Below are 20,406 nucleotides of genomic sequence, written 5' to 3'. Positions count from 1 at the left end.
TCTGTAGTTGACCACTTGTGAGAATTTTTTTTTTTTAATTTGTAAAAAGTTGCAATATTTTCAAAAAGGCTGTGACATGGTGAAAGCTATCTTCTTCACTATTTTTGTGCATTATCAGGAAAGTTGTAGATATCATGAGTGTGCCCAATGAGATATCTGTCATATATGTATAGTGACCATGAAATGCTTTGAAATACACAGTGGTATGTGTCTGTCTAGGTTTAGGTTACCTCACTCCGTATAGTATTTTCTAGTTCTACTCATTTACTTAGAAGCTCCATGATCTTGGTTTTCTTTACAGCTGTGCATTTCTACCAGTGTCATTTACCCATTCAACAGCTGAAGGCTTAGTTGACATGGTTATCATTGATGGAAGAAATCCCACAAGGTTTCACCCCTTGATGAAGAGCAGCAGGCAATAAGTAGCTGCTGGGAGAAAAGAATCAATGTTTTCTAGAGATGAGCAACCTGCTAGATTACCCAATCCCAAGCAACAGCCTTAAACACAATCACATATGTGCAACACCACATGGGCTCAGCATGTTGTATTTATGTATAAAGATATATAAATACATATATATATATATTGTCTATGACAATAATAATTTAAAAAGAAGAGCTCATGAATTTGGAAGTGACTCTAAGGAACATGTGAGAAGTTGGTGAGGAAGAGAGAGGAATAGAAATGATATAGCTAAAGCTCTCAGGCATGAAATTAGAAGAAAAAGAAATATATAGTAAGTGATGCATTTTCTATCTTTGATATTTTTAGTTTATAGTCACTAGATTTTGGAGTGAGGTGTGTGTATTTGTGTGTGTGTGTACATACATGGGCCAGACGTTAATGTTGGGATGTCTTTCTCAATCACTGCACTATTTTTCAACTAGATGCCTGGCCAATGATCCCCAGGATCCAACCGTCTCTGCCTCCCTCTCTAAGCACTGAGGTTGCGGGCATACACAGACATGACCTGCTCTTACACGGTATCAGGATCTGAACTCAGGTTTTCATGCTTGCATAGCAAAGACTTTACTTACTGAGCCATTTCTCCAGTCCAGGAGTGAGATTCCTGAGGCCTGGCTCCCAGTTTGATGTTCTTGTTATTCATGGAGTTTATAATTCACTTGAAATTCCTTCACTCAACTCTTGGGGTTTGTTCCAGGCAGTACTGATATTGTAAAAATAGAGACAAGAGATGTTATGGATTTTTCAAGTACGGCTCTTTCTCATTTCTGGCTATCATGGAGTCTGAACCATTTTTATTGATCAATAAATTTTATGTCCAAATAAAAATGTAGTATTTCGAGAGTTTACTTTCAGTAAGCTATAACATTAGGAGAAATTATAGACCAAAAAGAAATTTCAAAGATTTGACCAATGGTTTATAGTTTCAAAAAAATGTATGGGGCTGACTGTTCAACTACACCAGCATTTTCTCCATGCTGTTAAATTAATTGCCTTTAAAAGGGTGTTTGCAATGAGTTTCAATCAACTAGTCACCTATATACCAATTCCTTCTCTGGGTAACTAAAACCGATCCTGAGAAGTCTTCCCTGTGTATCATGCGGAGAACTGAATTTTTTAAACTGTAGGTGACTTCAGCTTAGACAGTATGTCTTGACAATAAAGAAAGATATTCTCACAATGTTCTCACAATGTATGTGTCATTAGTTTGTCACTGAGCCATAAGAAGGCCCAAATTCTTGCACAAAAATGTCTCTTCAAAATGAACTGATTACTTTCCTTGCCGTTGGCCATTGGAAACTGGTCCTGTCTTTTCTGAAGATCCAAATAGGGTTTGCCTCCTCACTGGGCACTGTTTGTAAAATGGGTCCTCAAATGAAAGAGAGCATCAGGCTGCCCTCTCAATAATCTGCTACTCATTTAATTAACTTAAATTAAATTGTTTTGGCATGAGCATGTTGAATTCTTTTTTAGTCTTTGGACTAAATATTGCCTCATAGTATTTCCAAGAGGGCTTCTAAGATGGAAAAGATGTTAAAATACATTTTCTTAACATTTTTATAGATGGGTTATTTTTCTATTTTATTTGTGGAATGTGTGTGTGTGTGTGTGTGTGTGTGTGTGTGTGTGTGTGTGTGTGTGTGTGTGTGGTATATGGGTGCAAATGCTATAGGAGGATGTTATTCAGTGGCCTGCTCTATCATTCTCACTTACCCATTGAGACAGGGTCTGTGCCTGTGTCTAGAGTTGGGCTAGCTGCCAGCAAACCCTAGAGATCACCCTATCCAACTCCCAGAGCTAGGACAACAAGGCACACTGGGTCCATGCCTGACTTTTTACATGGGCTGTAGGGATTCGAACTCAACACCCCATGCTCCCACAGGAAGAGCACATATTCACTAATCCATCCCCCTAGACCTTGCACATCACTTTCGTGTACCTCCTATGTTTTCATAATCCCTTAATAATTCTATTCTACTGGCGTGGTCCAGATGGAACCGACTCCTTTTTCTGAGCCCGCCAGCGTATCATGTGAGACAAATATAGCCAGTATGAGGACCCCATCTGTGTGGTTAGAAACTTGTGTAGCAATGCTCATGTGACTCAAGGTGGACCCATAGAGTGGAGCCCTTTTTGGGAAAGACCTCGGATTTTTCTCAGCGAGAGGGAAGCAGCTGGAAATGCCTCTCTTCACAGTGGAGAGAACAAAGAAGATGCTGCAACCAAGAGAAGCCTAGGGGGAGAGAAGGAAAAGTCTTGATAGCATCCTCCCTCTTTTTCATTTGGCTAATTTGAATGATTTCTCTCTGCTGCAATCAAAAGCAATTCAAGACCTGAGTGAGGAGGAGGAGGCCTTGCAAGAGAAGGAGACGGAGGAGTGAGCTCTGCCGTCCTTTGCAAATCGAACACTAGTATTAAACACTAGCTGCATTTAGGTAATCTGAGCATTTACTGGGCATACTGAGCCATACTGGGCACCCCCACTGTGCCTTATCTTAGCCAATGCTCAACATATAAAAATTCAGAAAATAAACTTTATGAGCTTGTTTTCTCACTGAGTCATCCTGTCCTTAATAACTTAAATATTTGTAAGGAGCTCAAAATTAAGAACTGCTTGAACTCCATCTTTTGTTTTCCTGGAGGAAGCTGAACAGAGCTTCCTTAAGCACTGGGTGCCACCGTCTCAAAGACAAAGACAGTAGAAACCCACAAACAAATGTCCAATAATTTAGGACTTGTAGCAGCTGTTATCTCTGGATGATTTGTCTTTCAGTGTGGGGATTTTCCTGGTGCTGCTGGTCCCAGGGGAGAGAGCTGTTTCTGAACATGGGCGTTGCAACTGTCAAGGATCTTCTCTTTACAGTACTACTGTTGTGAGCTCTCAGTGCTAAGGGGGAGTCTAATTCTCTGAATGGCACTTGGCTCAGCCTCATGTGACTCACTGTGGATTGCATCCCACTGGTTGTCTTTCCTAAGGATTAACCCGGAAAAAAAGACTCCAATGTTCTGTTTGGGAATAAATGAAGAGTAGCCTTCTGGCTGCCTTATTGCTCCATTTAAACTTTGAGACAGATCCTGTGTTTGAGCTGATATGCCTTCATAAGACAGCAGAAAATAGGAATACATCCTGATGAAAGGAAAGGTCTCGGTGCTGTTCCATTAAAACAAAAAAGAAACTGGTATGACTTATAGGTTGTAAATGCATCACACGGGTAATCTCAATACATCGGCAACTATTCCTATAAAGTAGATCCAATTATCAAGTTCAACTCCCAGCCAGGGAAACCAAGGCCCAGAGTGGTTACACAAGTTGACTCGAGCCTACAGGTGGAACAGCAAGTTAGAGGAGAGGGAGGGTTCTCTACTCGAAACTGATTGAAGGCTGCTCACCTGCAAGCTGGGTGATAGCACCTTCCCAGGATGCACTGCAGTAGAAAGAGCACACAGAACAGCGGCAGCTGGCCTTCTCCACCATCAACTCAGGCATTAACTGTCTTTGCAGCTCCGGATGAATCATCTCATCTCCCTAGGCTTGGGTTTCTCTGTGTGAGATGAATGTGGGAAACGATTTAGAATGGATAGTCTCTAAGTCTCTGGCTCTGTAACTATTGCCCCATGAGCTCAGGTGTGTGGGTGTGTCTGACCACATATGCCTGCATACACACGCACAGGCATGTATGCTTTCCTGCATGCTCATAGCACTTCCCAAGGCAAAAACTTAATTGTACTGAAAGGGTCCACCATCATTTGATGCTAAACTCTGGACTCCAGTGACTCCTAACATTTATTTACAGCAGCCCCCTCCAGAATATAAAAGCAATTTTAAAAGCTGCCAATCAAACAGGAAGACAGAAACAAAGAAAGGAAGGAGGGAAGAAAGGAAAGAAGGAAAGACAGTGAGAGAAAGAAAATGTTGCTAATGCATGTTAATGTTAACACCAAAAGGAAGAAACAAACAAACAAACAAACAAACAAAGCCACCTCACACTGAATGTTCCCCTTTAACCTGTTTTCTGAAATGTTTACTTGAAAACTTTGGTTTGGCTTATGTGTTTTGGGATTTTTCTCCAGTTTTATGATAGGAAAGAGAAAATGTCAAAGGTAGACCACAAAACCCAGCAGGAGGTACCCAGAACATCCTGAGGATGTTGCCACCTAGGGAAAAAATTTACTGCTGCACAGATGTAGGATGCATTCTCATCCTAGGTTCTTCTGTTTTTCTGTCACCTTAACACAGTTGTCACAGCGTGTAAAATCTTACCATCGGTAGCATGTTACCTGCACAGCTTTAGAGCAAAACGTATCAGAAGTGTCTGAGAAAAATAATTGCATTATTTTTAGTTGCTGCTGAGATAGATGCACCACGAATCAGGTGGAGAGGACAACTTGGAAGAACGGAGCTGGGAGTGCTAAAAATATTGCTTCCCCAGCAACTGAAATTTTAAGCAAAAACTTTGGAAGAGCCGGCGAGGGAGATGAAGTTAGCATTTATATCTCTCAGCTGCTGTTTGTTTGCGCTCAATACCAGGAAGAGCGGAGCACAGGGCTCTAACCCCAGGCTGTGGGGGATTCCCTGTGAACAGGCAAGGTTTAAAGAGACAGTTTTGAACCAGGGTGTGGGGGGGCGGTGCGTGGGGGATAAAGACATGTTTATTGCAAAGCTTGTGTGGAAAATGGCTGGGAAATCCAAGTCCTTTCTGGAAGCAGCTTTCTCTCTGAGTGTGAGCCCAGCAGACGCCATGAGCGCTGTTGCAAGAAAGCAAGACTGTGTTTCCCACACGTGTTTCCTATTGATATCTGGAGACAGGCCCAGTAGCTGGGAGTCAGCTTGACAAAACCAGATCGAAGTAGAGGCAGAGTAGGGTTTCAAAGCAGGCAGTGAAAGGACGGGAATGCTGTTCAGGAAATTCTTCAGGCATGGGCAGGGACTTGGCTACATTTGTGCGGCTGGAAAATCTGACTGGGGCAGCTCCTGAGTGCAGGCAGGGCCTGCTCACATGGGCGGGCTGAGTGGCTTGCCTCCATCAGAGCTTCTCAGCTTTCTCTGGGACCACGGGGGACTTTCATCTGCCACCCTGTGAAGCACACAAGAGGTAGGGGACAATGCGCTTCTTGCCTTTCCAGCCCAGCTTCCTGAGCCTTGCCTGCGTTTGTTCACAAACACAGGGGGGTCGGGAGTGGGGAGAGAGGCCGCGTGCCGTTATGTGTTAATTAACACATTCCAGTCTCATCTTCTCTGCAGAGGGAGTTGGCGCGTCTCATGTTGTTTGACCCCCCAAAGGGCCCTTGAGATCTGAGTTTCAACAGCTCTTTTGAAAGTTACCGCTCCATAGCTAACAGCACTGGGGAAGAAAAAGTGTGCAGATCCCTGTGTAGTCACCCTGTTCCAGAGGACTGGAAGGTCCCCTTTCTGCTTCACGGGACACTTGGTTGACTGCAAAGATAATGTCTAATGAAACTGCTCCTATTCTTAATGCTATAAGCGTTTTAAAGGGGGGTGTTCCAAGCAGGAAACAGCTCTGTTTTTGGAAGGAATCAGAATTTGAAGTTTTTATCTTGGAATACACTTTTCTTTTTGGGGGGGTGGAGGGTAGGAACAGATGTGTGTGTAAGGGTTCCTGGTGTTGTAAATTCATATGTGAATTTGACTTTCTTATGCGAGATTTGAATAGCAATAATGTAGTTGCCTAGAAATATGCTGAGGTTTTTTTTTTCTCTGCTTTGATAAGTAATTCCCCTTTTACTCGGTGGAAGAAACAGCATGCAGTTTAATAAATATCTCTGTATATTATAACAGATAATGGAGCCACAGTAGAAAACAGCAGTTTTATTTTTTTCTAAGTCATTGTTAAAAGTAAAGACAAATGCTGTGAATGGTTTATCAACCACTTCATTTTATTTTCACCCAACTAAAAAATAGTGCATTACAAATATTGAGTAATTTTTAGCAGAAGAGAACCTTGGCTTTTCTCTTCAACTTTAGTTCTTTCTCATACCTATACACTGTATTGTGATAACTATAATAGCCCTCCTAGTACTGCTCGATTACTCTTTTCTGTGTTTGTATTTAGAAAACAAGCCATACAGTGCCACTGTCTTTAAGAACTTGGCTCAGCTCATATAAGTTTGGACTAAAGCTCATCCATCCTGCTGTAGGGTCACTCGCTGATCAGGCCATGGCAACAGAGCTGCTTTCCAGAGGGGACTGGGGCAAGAGCCTGCCTAGGGGGAAAGAGATGAAAGGGTGAAGTCCTTGCATGCTATTAGCAAAGAGCTACTAGATCTTGTGGGTGCGAACTGAGGTTAAGTCAGAATCCTGACCCTCCCTTTCAGGCCTCTTGTAAGTACTGAGTGAGGAGGCAGATGAAGGAAGAGTAGATGCTGGGATGTCTGGCTTTCCCCAGCCCTGGCCCTAAGATGAGTACACAGAGGTCAGTGCTGTTGGCACAATTTTCAGATTGGCATCTGGGACTTTGCTTCCCCTCTAGTGATGTTGGAGGATGGTGTCTCAGCCATGAGTGACACCTCACGCATGTTTTCCTTATGAGCCTCATCTTTTTGTTGAGATGGCTGGAGCTGGGTAGGGTGGGGCAGCTTAAAGAATTTCAGGACTCCCTACAGGCTGGGGAGTGCAGTTAGAAGTCAAGATGGACCACTGCTCTCTTTTCTAATGCCCAGGCAGAATAGTAACCAGGCTAAACCACAGCCGAGCACCCACTGCCAGTAATAGAGGCAGAGAGTGAGCTGGAATGTCACCCCATCTAAATTTAGTACGTGTAAAGCTTTTTGCAGAAAAAAAAAGGCGTGACATAGCAACTCCAGGTTGCAAGATTGTGCACAGCAGTGCCCAAACTGGGAAGAAACTCTGTAGCTTCTCTTTTCAGAAGAGGGAAACTCAAGGTCTCTTGCCTTTTGAAAGGAGTGGGCAGGGGAGCAGAGAAAAGGGTCAAGAAGAAGAAATCTGGTACAAAGGTGGATCCAGTGAGGACAGAGCTGGGCAAAATAAGCTTGGAGCATGGAGGGAGGAGATCTCAGCACAGGAACTTAGCACACTTATTAGAATCTACCAGACACTGCTCTGCTGGGATTGCCTCTGTGCACTAGGCTGCTTTACCTTCCTCACAAGGAGGAACATTATGGTTAGCCTGCCTGGCAATGCCTTCTGGAAGTAATCAGAAAACACATTTTGTAAGAATAGCATTACCCAGAGGGCTCAGATTTCCTAAGCAGGAGAGAACAGGCTCTTGGGGCCTTATTTTAGCCTGTATTTGTTCCTTGTGGAGCTATTCCTGCAGGAACATTGAGTGAAGGGACCAGGTGGACATGAGCAAGTCACTACAGGGATAAAGCTATTCCAGGCTCTGCTAGACCTACTTTATTAAAACAAAGTTTTGAAAGTGAAGTCCATGCTATGTGTTTGCTTTTTTTTTTTTTTTGAGCAACAACAAAATAATATTGTTATTTTTTTCTGCACAGATATATGTCTGATAGATGATTGTGATAGACACAGAGATATAGATAAAGAGTAGATAGAAGACAGGTGACAAAGACACAGAGAGGGATGTGGAAAGAGAATAGAAAACAGATTATTAGATAGATAGATAGATAGATAGATAGATAGATAGATAGATAGATGATAGATATATAGATAGACAGACAGATAGATGAGAGATAGAGAGGGAGATATGCACAGAGAGAAATGATAGGTAAGTAGATTGCTACAGGAAGACACAGAGATAAAGAGTCATAGATTAGATCCATGGTAAATGAAAAGATGATAGGTAAGTATGTTGGTAGAAAAAATAGATAATAGATATATAGGAAGACTAGTTAAGGAGATAGGTAATTAGACTTTACAGATCTTGGTGACAGATCGGATGATGGACAGATAGATGATGGATGATGGACAGACAGTTGATAGATTTACTATGGAAGCCAAGAACTGGCATGGTGTTAATCAGTCTATAGCTGGAGCCCCAGGAAATGAGGTGGTATCACTCAGAGGGGGAAGTCAAAAGGCAGATGTAACTCACAGTCTGAGACCTAGGGCTTTTTGAAACAGGAAAGGGAGTTCCAATAGGGACAGTGCTGATCCAAGCTTGGGAACCCGAGGGCCCAAAGCCAGGGAACTACATGTTTGCCAACAGAAGACACTCCTGAGAGATGCTGTTCCTGACAGGCCTGGCTTTAAAGAGTCTCCAGGCAACTCGAAAGGAATGGCTGTCGAATGCTCTATTCTGGTAGAGCCCAGATACATAACATTTATTCCATATGTGGGGATTTTGCAGGAGATTTCATTAGAAAAGGAGTTTGAAAGCTGTGCCTGTGATGATTGCATTTAGCCATCAGTTTTTCAAAGCCTGCTTGTAGTCATCTAAGCATGAAAGGGGTTGTTTTCACACATACAGTTGCAGATTAGATGTAAGAAAGGGTTGTGGCAGAGCGCCTGCTTTCTACTGCTTTCTCAGAGGAGGAGTATCCTCTTTTCTTCTCTATGTGTCATGCACGAGGCAGGGAAGCAGTAAGAAGACTGAAGGGAGATTATTTGTCCTCCTAACACCTTTAATCGAGAAGGAATGTCCTTCATTGCGGTCTTGCCCTGATGCCTCAAAGCACATGGTCAGAACTGGGTCAAAAACTCACTGGCCAGGCACTGCTCCCATGGAGCAATGCTGCAAAGACTGTCTTTGGCCAGTCTTTCAGTCTCTGCGACTGGATTAGAAATCATAAGCTCTGAGGTAAAGGGCTCTTTGACTATTGATGTGAATCAAACGGTATTGTTAGCACCTAAAAATAGGAAAAAGTCTATATGAATTGGGTTTCAGATAGTGTTGGCTATAATCCTTCATATAAAAAAAAAGTACCCAACTAAATACAGTTGAACTCTTTACCCAAATGGACCATGTCTTCTGTTGGTAAGATGTAAGCCCTAGGACCAGAGAGAGAATCACTTGCTAAGAAGCACAGGCAACCTGCATAGAGACAGTGCTTCTGGATTCTTGATGCCAGGAATGGGCTGTAAGTGTGCTGTAAATGTACTGGCTCAGTAATGATGTGTAGCTAAACTTTAGAAGACATACTAGATAGAAGAACATTATAATGAGGTCTTAGTAAGGAAGGACCCCTCAGAAACCACCAATGTCCACAGTTCTGAAAAAAACACAGAGTCTGAAGTGAAAATTGGAGAATCCCCAGTTCTAAAAGGTCTCACCCTCAGATTCTGCCCAAGCCAAGTCAAACTATGGGTCAAGAATGGGGCTTGTGAAATGCCGGTTTGACTTTTGCCTAGTGCAGGAATCTTACTATATCCGGTGGGTGCTGAATGCCAGAAAGATGTGGCACAATGTTTGAGTGACAGCTGTTTGAGTACTGTTTCTTCTGTCAAACAGTATCCACAGGAGCCCATGTGCCCATGTGCACTACAGAGCCCCTTGTCTTCCTCACAGCCGCTGAAGCCACATATAATGTGCTGGTGATACTTGGGGTAGAAATGGGCTTTGAAAGTAGTGGTGGTAGAAATCTCTAGAAGTCCTTGGCTCCACTATAATCTTGATCTCAGGTTTAGATGGATGCTCATGACTTGCAGGCTCTTTATGCTTTTCAAAAACCTATGATTTCTGCAATTCCAAGGCTCTCCCCTTTCAAGAGTACCTCTTCATCCACTGTCCTAAGTCTGGACGTCCTGAAGTATTTTATCCATCCTTTCCAATGTGGTTGTCTTTACGCTCCTTCGTAATGCTCTAGTCAACCTCTGTTTGACAAAAACCTATTGCTCTGAACTTTACTCCAGTTATCTAAGCAAGAAAGGGTGGGTGCCAGGGACAGGATGTTCAGCAAATAAGTAAAACTAGATGAAATGACCATGTCACAGTAAAAGAGCAGTAAAGCTGAGTATTGGGCAGAGGCTCCATTAGCATTCCTACTCTGTGACCTGAGGCAGCTGTCATCATCAGCTTGGGCCCCAGTGTCCTGGTCTTTAAATGGACTAAGATAACATCTGCTTTATGATGTGTTGTGAATACTGTGTGTGGGATATATAGAACATGAAGCCCTCTGCAGAGTAAGCATTTACAGATTTATGGATCTGCAGGGTCAATGCTAACGATTGTGGCATCAAGTAAACTGAGGTTTGAAATATCCATATCATGACATGAATCAGGCCGAGAGGAGGCTTTCTGTTGAGGTGTTCAGCATCTTCTCTGTGTGCATTCCCTCTGAATTTCTCTACAGATTCCACTGTCCCTGTGACTTCACCTTTGCTGCCACATGGAAAGGTGACTGTCTTCATTATTACTTCAGATTCCTGTTGACAAATGTGAGCCACCTCCTCTAGAGCAAAACTTGTAAGCTCTGGCCCTTGACCTGACTCTCATCTGTGCCTGCAGAACTCAGAGAGGACTGTGTCACCACGGTTCACTTCCTGTATAAATCCTGTGAGATTGGTTTCGTAGCAACTCTTTTCTGATGGCTGTACTAATGTGGGGGTTGTGTAAGTGGCTGTGGATACAAATGCTTTATTCTTCTTATTATTTTAACCAATAAAATAATGGTGCCTATTAAAGCAAGCAAAATTCCCTGATAAAGACCAGACTGTCAAGGATCAGAGACTCCCTCTCTGTACAAAACACATTTCCAATTCCTCTGATAGGATCAGAGTCACTTGTGAACACCCTGTCTTCCACAGGATGTGTTTTGAATGCCTGGAGGCCCTGCCACTGCTTGCCAAAGTTGAAGTGGTCAGCCACTAATTCTGCTTTCACTGAGCCTCGAGTTAATAAGTAGCAGGGTGAGCTGTGTTCTTCAAGCAGATCCGTAGACAGCCACCTGCTGTAATAACGCTGACTGGGATGTGGACTGGGCATGATACATTTCATGAAAGAAGATTGCTGAAAGACAGAGTCATCTGAGAGCAGAGCTGTACTGTTCTTCCTTTACCAGTGTGTTCCTGTGGCTGTCTTCTCTCTTCTCTTTTGTTAAGATCTCTCTAGTTCTTTCTCTTTATTTCTTTATTCAGTGCCACCATTATGTCTCTCCCTTGTTTTCTCCTGTTGAGTACCTGTTCATCACGGCCAACATCTGCCTGCTCTAGCCAGCTGAGTACAGTAAGGGGTGAGTCCAGGCCGTGGAACTTTGACAGTGTCATGACAAACATTAGTTCCAAAGTGAACTGTGCACTTTACGAAAGACTGTAGTGACATTATTTGAGAAAGATGCTCACAATATATTACACGCTGGGGATCCAAATAACAGAATTTGAACCAACAATCCATGTTCTGTTCTAGAAATTCATTTTTGGTGACAAAGTGATTTTGTTTTGATTTTCTTTGTTAAGAATGGATCTTAACTCTATAACCCAGGTTGACCTCAACCTCCCAATTGTCTGCATAGGCTTTGGAGTGAAGGGATCATTGCTGTATATAGCCATGCTCAGTGTTTTTTGTTTGTTTGTTTGTTTTCATTTCTATTTATTTGCTTAGCTACATCTTAACTTAAAGTAAAAATATGAGTTTCTAGATGACTCATTAAAGCAAAAGCTATGCGTCTGCAGTATTCCTTGTCATGGCACCATGGCAGATGGGCTCAGAGCAGCTGTTCTTCCTTTGAGTGGCACATGTCTCCTTCCCCCATTTGTGTTAGCGATAAGCAAGCATTTACATGGCTCATACTTATGTGCCTCAGTAGAGTTACTCAATGGAACTCTGGAACACAGTGACTTGAAGGACCCTTTCTCACCTCAGTGGGATTCATTGGATGGAAAACAAGACATCTTTAAAGTGTGGTTTAATTCTCCAAGTGAGACCACCATTGAGATGGGCTGAGTATCTTATAGAAGAGAGATGCAAAAGCTACTATGTGGCTAGAAGTAGAAGGCTCACAATGAATAGCAACTGGAGTTAAACATTATAATTGGAGAAATCAGATGAATTGCTGTATCTAGGGGTGGGGATTGTTTAAGAAAGGACATGAAGGGCTGGAGAGAGAGCTAAGAAGTTAAGAGTATGTACTGTTTTCCTGAGGACTCAACTTTGGTTCCCAACACTTATGTTGGATAGCTTAATACTACCTATAACTCCAACTCCTGATGACCCAACACTTTCTTCTAATTTCTGTGGGCATTTGTACTCACACGTACATAGCCTGGCATGGATATACGTAAAAGCATACATAATTTAAAGAAAATAAATTGGGCATGAGAGGAATTTTGAGAGTGATAGAAACATGTCCTGTCTTATTTACAAATAAGCCCATTGAGCTTTCTAGTTACTATCTGCATATATTCACTGGGTGCAAATTGTACCTTGACAGACACAGGTGCATTTGTACATGTACATGAACTCATAGCATGAGTGCAGAGTGCTTCACAAAAGATATAACATTTTTTAAAGTTTGCATTTATTTTATGTGTATATGAATGTATGTATACCACCTTAAATGCAAGTATCCACAGAGACCAAAAGAGGATATCATATTCCCTGGGACTGGAGTTGTAAGTATGAGCTCCCTCATGTGATAATGCACTGGGACTAGAGCCTAGTCATTTGCAAGAGCAACAAGCAGCAACTGCTTGACCACCAAGGCATCTCTCCTGCCTTTTCTTGTAACTCCTATTGTCATGCTTGTACTTGTAAAGTTCAATTTTTATATCAAATGAAATGATCAAAAATAAGACAAACATCTCCTTGTAGACTACAGATTTCATTTCCAGCATCCAGGATCACAAGTAATAGCTGAAGATCTTTGTCAACCAATTGTCAAGGGAGAATCCACTGAATCAATGGTAATTTTATGGAGCTACCAAATCAGTATAGAAGGATACATCCATTTGCTGGAGCTGTTTTTCATGATGCTATAAAAAAAATTTATGGGTTTGAGAAGGTTTACTTCCCAGGAGAAAAATATCTATTCTTAGAGTAACATATACCCTGACTGAATTATATATGGTATGTAGTCAGATATTATTTTTGACTTAAACTTAATAATATTCATGTTGACAAGTTCTAACAAAGGCAATTTTAAAGTATATTCTTAATTAATAGTCATCCTGGTTTGGACAGATATTTGTCTATATTTGGAAGCATTTTTAACAAAGAAGTAAGAGCAGGTTTTTCAGCCAGGGACTCATTACTGTCTTAAAAGGCTGAATGACTTTGTGAAGATTACTACACCTCCCAGTTTCTCAGTTGCCTTGCATGCCTAACTTAGATACTAATCATCATAAGGCTTAAATCAGTTCAGCAGAGCATTTAAAGCCAGGTGTGGTGACATGAGGCAAGAGGATTGCTATGAGTTTGAATTCAGGTGAAGCTACAGTCAAAGACACCAGGATATCATGTCCCTCAGAATCAACTAAGGAGGGCTAATAGAAGGGCACAGGGTCTTCTGCATGTATGTCAACTTGGTGTTTTGGGGGAAAGGTTTGGCATTTGGGGGGACTCCTGATGGGGAGTGGAGGAGTTGCTGATCTTTTGCTTTCTCTTAGGATCCTTTTCCTCCTACTAGGTGGCATCGCCCAGCCTTGATATGAGGGTTTGTACCAGGTCTTATTGTGCTGTATGTGGTTGATGTGCTGAGGAGGCCTGCTCTTTTCTGGAGGAGAAGGAGGAGACTGGGAGGAATAGCAGGAGAGAAAGCTGCAGTCATGGTGTATTGTATATGAGAAAAATAAATAAAATTTTAAGGAAGAGAATACTAAATAAAAAGCTTAGAATGACCTATAGTGTATTAAAGCGCATGCAAGTGTTTGCTGTAATTTATACCTGTTTTACATTAACAAGCTGGTGGTTACGTCAGGGTGCATCCTTGAGTATCAGAAGATGTGTATGCAATGCTTACGGACAGGGAAATTAAACAAGAGTTTAAATGGGAAAGACTGAGGTTTGAGATTTCTGGGAAACTTGCTGTTTCTCTATTTAGCAGACTTTTATTACTGAGCACTCTGTGACCTTGATTAAGTGCCTGGAACCCCTGGAACCTACTTTTCTCACAGGGTGGGGAAGGATATGGATTTTATGTTGTCCATAAACCCTTCCAGCTTTGGGTGTCTGGCGTGTGTGAGTCTCACTCATCATTATCTTATAGAATAGCCTGGTTCCTGAGCCACAGAAAAGCCGTGGGAGCTTAGCTGTGATGGTCCCCATCTGGCTTTTATCAGAAACATCCATGGGGATTTAGAAAGTGCTGGCTCGGTGCAGTGATGGGCTCCTAGTGAGCTGAAAGGATCCCTAGACAGTAGCCATGATATATGGGCATAGCTTCCTTTGCTTATACAGAATACAGAATTAAGTCCACAGCCAGGCCTTTGGTGACTTCTGTTTAAGAGTGTCCTCACACATTTATCCCTGGTCCTCAACTTGCAGCATCAAGTACCACATTTAGATGAAGTCTGATTTCTTTATAAAACCAAATCTCCAACAGTTATCGAGATTCAAAGTCTTGGCTCAAATACTGCATTCGTGAGGCCACCTGTCTGTTGGTATTTTCTCCGAAGCACTCATTCCCTATCATAAAAAATATATATTTGTTTTTATGTTAGACAGCTGTCTCTTCCATCAGTGCTCCTTACCTTCCATAAGACCAGGGAGGAAGCCTCTGTGTTCGTTCATTGATGTAGTCCAAATGCCCAGAGAGTGCCACAGGACGACTTGAAGTAAAACTTGGACTTGACAGGTAGCCGGCTGTGCTTATGAACATCTAAATGCATTCCACACAGCTCTGTGGTAATTCTATGTGCCTTGTTTTGTATTCAAGGAGAGCTAAGTCTTTGCCTCACTCTGCATGTAATACAAAGAAAAGATGATGTGAATCCCAAACTTACCATCCCTCTGTGAGATCTCTGAAGAATATCCCTGCATTCCTTGGGTCCATTACTTATTGATGACATGATTTTTAAGACGGTTAACCTCTCAGCAATAATCAGGAATGGACACATTCATGTGTCTGATCCTAATTAGTATGGATGTGAAGGTGCATCCCAGATAGCTTTCCGTCTAGAGCAAGCGCAGTGGCATCCCACACTATCGCTATCTGGAATGCTGAGAACTGGTGCTCACAATGACGCTGTGCCACCTTCCAGTTCATTAGAAGAAAGCACTTCACACTTACATGCAAGTTATCTGCTCTTACTGCTTGATACTTAAATGCTGGAAACTTAGCGTATAACTGTTGGTGTGTCTGGACTCAGACTCCTGCCGAAACTCCAGAGCTGTTCCCAAGTGCCTCTGTGACACCAGCATTTTGGAACCTATGCTGATATCCACATTTATGTAACTACGTTCTCCTCTTCCCCTGTATATGACATGCACACCCTGCCCTTGAGCCTCTGCTTCCTCCTTCTTCTCCTCTGGGAAATGACACTTTCAGTCCCCTTGCTGCTCTGCCAGAACCGTTACCTGCTCTTGGAGTCCTGAGCTTTTTCATGCCCTGCCCCAGGCATCGGAGGGGTCCGTCAGCTGTGCTTTCCCACTAATCTCCACAAAGAGCAATTCTTGCCCCTCCCTCCTACATCTTCACAGCTCTTTCCAGAAGATGTCAGTAGTCATGGGCCTGTGTCCAAGCTTCCGTTCTCATCTGTGACAACCACTTGCCTCGAGCAATGTAGTCATCTCATCTTTACACCTTGCTTCTGCAGCTGTGGTTTACTGCTGCAATCAGCATCAGAGCTGAGTTCTGACTATGGCTTGGACGAGCTCTTAGCATAGCCTCTTAGCAGCATGTATCCATATGCTTTTTAATTTCTCCCTGGCCTTAAGGTAGCTAGAAAACACCCAAGTGAACTCCCACCCCAAGGCCTTGCTCCACACCTGCTGGCTTTCTTTTCTTCATGGGTGCTTCCCCCATGTCCTTATGCATATTCACTTGCTCATTTTCCACTTCAAACTCTGCATTATGGGGGGGAGGCACTTTCCCTGGAGGAGCCCTTCAACATAAGTGAGCCACAAACAGCCTTCTGCTGCTGCTGCTGCTGCCGCCGCCGCCCTTTTTTCTTCCCAACAGCGATTAAAAAGATCTGTACACGAAGTTACAGGCTTAGTTGTGCATTAGACTCTTTGTTGCTGTGATGAATTTCCTGAGAGAACTTAAAAACAGCAATGATTTATTTGTGCTCACGGTTTCAGTATTTTCTGTCATGATGGCATGAAAGTGTGACAAAGGAGAACGGCATGAAAATTAGGGCTCAGGGAGAATACCTGTCTCCCTGTCTAAAGAGCATAAGATGGTGCTGTCCACATTGAGGGTGTGGTTTTCTCCCTTACTGAACATTTTCTGGAAAAGTCCTTCTGCGGGTACACCCTGAGCTGTGTTTTTACTCACCTGTGAAAGGGTTTTTCATTGAATGAAGTTGGTGGTCAGTATGAACTGCCAGTGTTTCTTTGTTTCACTAATACCCAAGTTCTATGAGAGTTAGTTACAGAGGCAGCCTTGTTGTTTGGTGTCTTCACAGTGTAGACACTGTCAGGTACTGGTTTAAGTAAACACAGGAAGGAGAGAAATCCATGCAAAGTCACCTCAGTTTCATACCTAAGGAACTGAACATATTCATTATGTGGCCATACTTTAAACGGTATGTTTAAAGCAGTTTAAAGGTTAAAAAAAGTAAGATAAGTGTTGTGATTTTATTTGAAATTGCGACTTTTAGAGGTGGAGGAGGAGGATTTGGAATATCAAGACCAGCCTCGCCAACATAGAGAGTTCAAGGATACCCGAGGCTACTGAAACTCTGTCTCAAAAAATCTTATATAGATGATAGATAGAGAGATAGATAGATAGATAGATAGATAGATAGATAGATAGATAGATTCCTGTATGTTTTCTGTTGCTTAGTTAAATAGGACAAATTAAATTTAGAACAGTCAGTGAAATTAGCTTTTATTACTATAAAAAGGCAAATTCAAATGTGTGTGTAGGCTTTGAGCATATACATTGAACATGGTATCTATATGTATTGATAGTTTCTGAAATAATTTTTTTAAGTCTAGTAAAGTGGTTGTCTCAAATGAGAGAAGATAAAAGTAAGATGAGATTTTTCTTTTTTTTTTCTTTTCTTTTTTTTCTATTTTATTTTATTTTTTATAATTTTTTTTAATTAATTTATTCTTGTTACATGTCCCCTGGAGGGGGAGACCTGGTGGCACTCAGAGGAAGGACAGCAGGTAGCCAAGAAGAGACTTGATACCCTATGAGAATATATAGGGGGAGGTAATCCCCCTCAGGAACAGTCATAGGGGAGGGGAATAATGAGATTTTTCTTAAATGTCTGCTTTTTTAAATACACACAACTGTCAAGTTTTCAATAAAAGTTGTGTAGGACTTATATATTCCAACTCTTACAATGTCGGATTCCTCACTTTTAAATTAAACCAAATATTTACTTAAAAGAAAATATCCTTAGGCTGTAAACAGTCATTGCCTTTCCTGATTATTACATCAAAATTCAAGGTGACAAGTTTGTTAAAATTTTACAAAGTTGTTCTGGATATTAATAATCCAAGATTAATGTTTATATGGCTAAATGAAAACAGCACTTATCAACAAATAGTTTTAAATCAGAAAGTTCAGAATTATCATGGCTAATAGAAGGCTGTGCATGTGCCAAGATAATGCAAAATGGTTCACAAGCCACAATCATCTCTGAAAACTATAATGAGCCTGTACAGGAACTCCTGCCTGCTATTTATAAAAACTCATTAGGAGTTGTGCAATTATGAAATTCCAATTTGCTTTTCCTCCTCACCAGAAATTTTAACATGGGGCATCACCCAAACATTCCACCTCTCTTGATTTGCATCCTACTCATTTTCAAATAAGATACTCTGGTGGTTTGTCTTTCTGCATTTGTCCGTGGGTCTGTCATGGCTGTGGAGCACACATGCTGACATGTAGCCTCTTTTTATAGTCTCTTTTCTCTTTTCTGAGGTCACTCACATCCATGAACAGTAATGCTGTTCAGCAAGGTGTGGATTTCTGTGACCTCTTTGGAAACCTGATTCTCTCTTGTTGTCACCTTAGTTTTCAGACTAACTTTCTATGACCAGAGTGGGTTGGTTGCCTCTGTTCTCTGTGATGGGACCCTTTGTGCTACCTTGCTGGCATCTAATTATAATTCTAATAATTTTAGCTGCTTGGGTGTTTTCTATCTGCATTAAACTAGAAGTTAATAAAAACACAGGTGGGACCATTTTCATCCTTGTGAAGGAAGACCTCTATATTCCAGAGCCTGTCTGTGGTGATTGGTGCATGGGGTGGGTAGAAGCTCAGCTTGATTTTGGCTTTGGTTTGTTTCTCTCTGTGGAAAAGACGAGGAGAGGGACAACCTTGAAGGCGAGGCCTGTGCTTTGCCTCAACTTTTTCAGTGCATAGTATATATCTAAACAGATAGCTGTACTCATTTTGTACCCTGGCATTTTGTGTTAATCTTTCAAAATGCTATGGCTGTAGATGAGCGGTAGAGTGCTTAATGCACATGTGTGATACCCTAGGTTCCATCTCCAGTACTGACAAAATAAGGATTATATCAAAGTATATATTATATTTTGATCATACTCCCCTGCATCCATCTACACCCTCCTGTAGGGAACAAAACATTGCGAAGCGTAATGGTGAGCAGAGTCAACCACCACTAACAAGTAAATGCCAGCCAGTGCCTTTGCTGTGAACCATCCCTGATAGCAGAGCTAACTGAGGCCCATCACATTTTCCATGACTCCAAAAAGAGAAAAAAAAAAAAAGAAAGAAAGAACTAAGAACCTTGATCACATCAATATACCTTTAAATTTAATTTTATTCTGTAAAGTGTCATTCACAAGCTATAAGGCAGAGCTTGTCAGTATAATAGAGATATCCCTTACATTTTAGAAGACATTTTTTTCTTATTAAAAAGAACTTTCTTGGGACTGAAACATTAATGGCAGACAGAACCTGTGGCTTCTGGCAATGACAAACCATTATGTATAACCCCCCAAGGACACCAGCTTCATGCTTGCCTAAACTATCCAGCATTCCTCCATCTACCAATGACATGCTGTAAGATGGACAATAGGGAATTTTCCTTGATATCAACTATGTTCAGGAAGGAGTATCGACAGTAATATTACCGGGCTTCTGTGCTTGATCCCTACATCTGCAGGGGAGTTCAATAGAGGTACTCCTTATTACAGAGGTGCCTTCATCACCATGAAGCTGTGCAGCTTCCTTTAGTAGAGGGGCAATGGCTATAGCGTCTAAGTGCAAAAGCTGGTCAAGACTGTTTGGCCTCATATTTTCTTTATCCATTCATTGTTGAGCAATACTTCGGCTGTTTCGATAACTTGGTCTGTGGATTGTACTATAATAAACATGAACGTACAGGGATCTCTGTGGTTTGCTGACTTAGAGTCCTTTGCACAGCTGGAAACTATGACAAGTCTATTTTTAGTTTTCAGAGGAACCTCCATACTGATTTCCACAGTGGCTAGACAAACCATATTCATTTGCTCACATTCTGACAAGCGTTTGTTATTTGCTTGTGATGATAGCCATTCTGACTGGGGTGATCTCAGTGTAGTTTTTGGTTTCGTTGTTGTTGGTGGTGGTGGTAGTGGTAGAGTTTTTTGTTTGTTTGCTTGTTTGTTTGTTTTTCTTTTTTAATTTCCCTGATTTCTAACACTGTTGAAAACAGTTTTACGTATTTAATGGTCATTTGTACTTCTTTTTTTTTTTTTTTTTTTTTGAGAATCATTGGTTTATTTCATTTGCCCAGTTTTTGATTTGGGCATCTATTTAAACATAACCTTTTCTGAGAGACTCCACCCAGCAGCAGTTAGAAACATATGCTGAGACTCACAGCCAAATGTTGGGTGAAGTATCAGGAGTCTAGTGGAAAAGTGGGTCAGGGGAGGATAAAAGGACCTAGAGGAGACAAGAGCGCCACAAGAAGACCAAAGAGGCAACTAACCAGGGCCCAG

The 20,406-nt window shown here is 41.7% G+C and overlaps 1 protein-coding gene across 2 annotated transcripts in view; it reads left to right on the top strand.

Annotated features, from left to right (window-relative positions):
- The first annotated feature begins 5,248 nt into the window (after positions 1 to 5,248).
- The window catches only part of Sgcd (sarcoglycan delta), a 365,504-nt gene continuing 350,346 nt past the window's right edge, over positions 5,249 to 20,406 (top strand). The window contains exon 1 of one of the 2 annotated variants that reach the window (XM_051167942.1): positions 5,249 to 5,559. The gene's annotated coding sequence lies outside the window, so the exon portion shown is untranslated. Of the gene's footprint in view, positions 5,560 to 11,483; positions 11,576 to 20,406 lie in introns of those variants that run through there. The other variant, XM_051167943.1, reaches the window with a different exon arrangement.

This window comes from Acomys russatus, chromosome 25 (assembly GCF_903995435.1).
Source record: "Acomys russatus chromosome 25, mAcoRus1.1, whole genome shotgun sequence".
NCBI lineage: Eukaryota > Metazoa > Chordata > Mammalia > Rodentia > Muridae > Acomys > Acomys russatus.
Note: the sequence above shows the minus strand (reverse complement) of the source record. Positions and strands in the feature narration are given on the sequence as shown.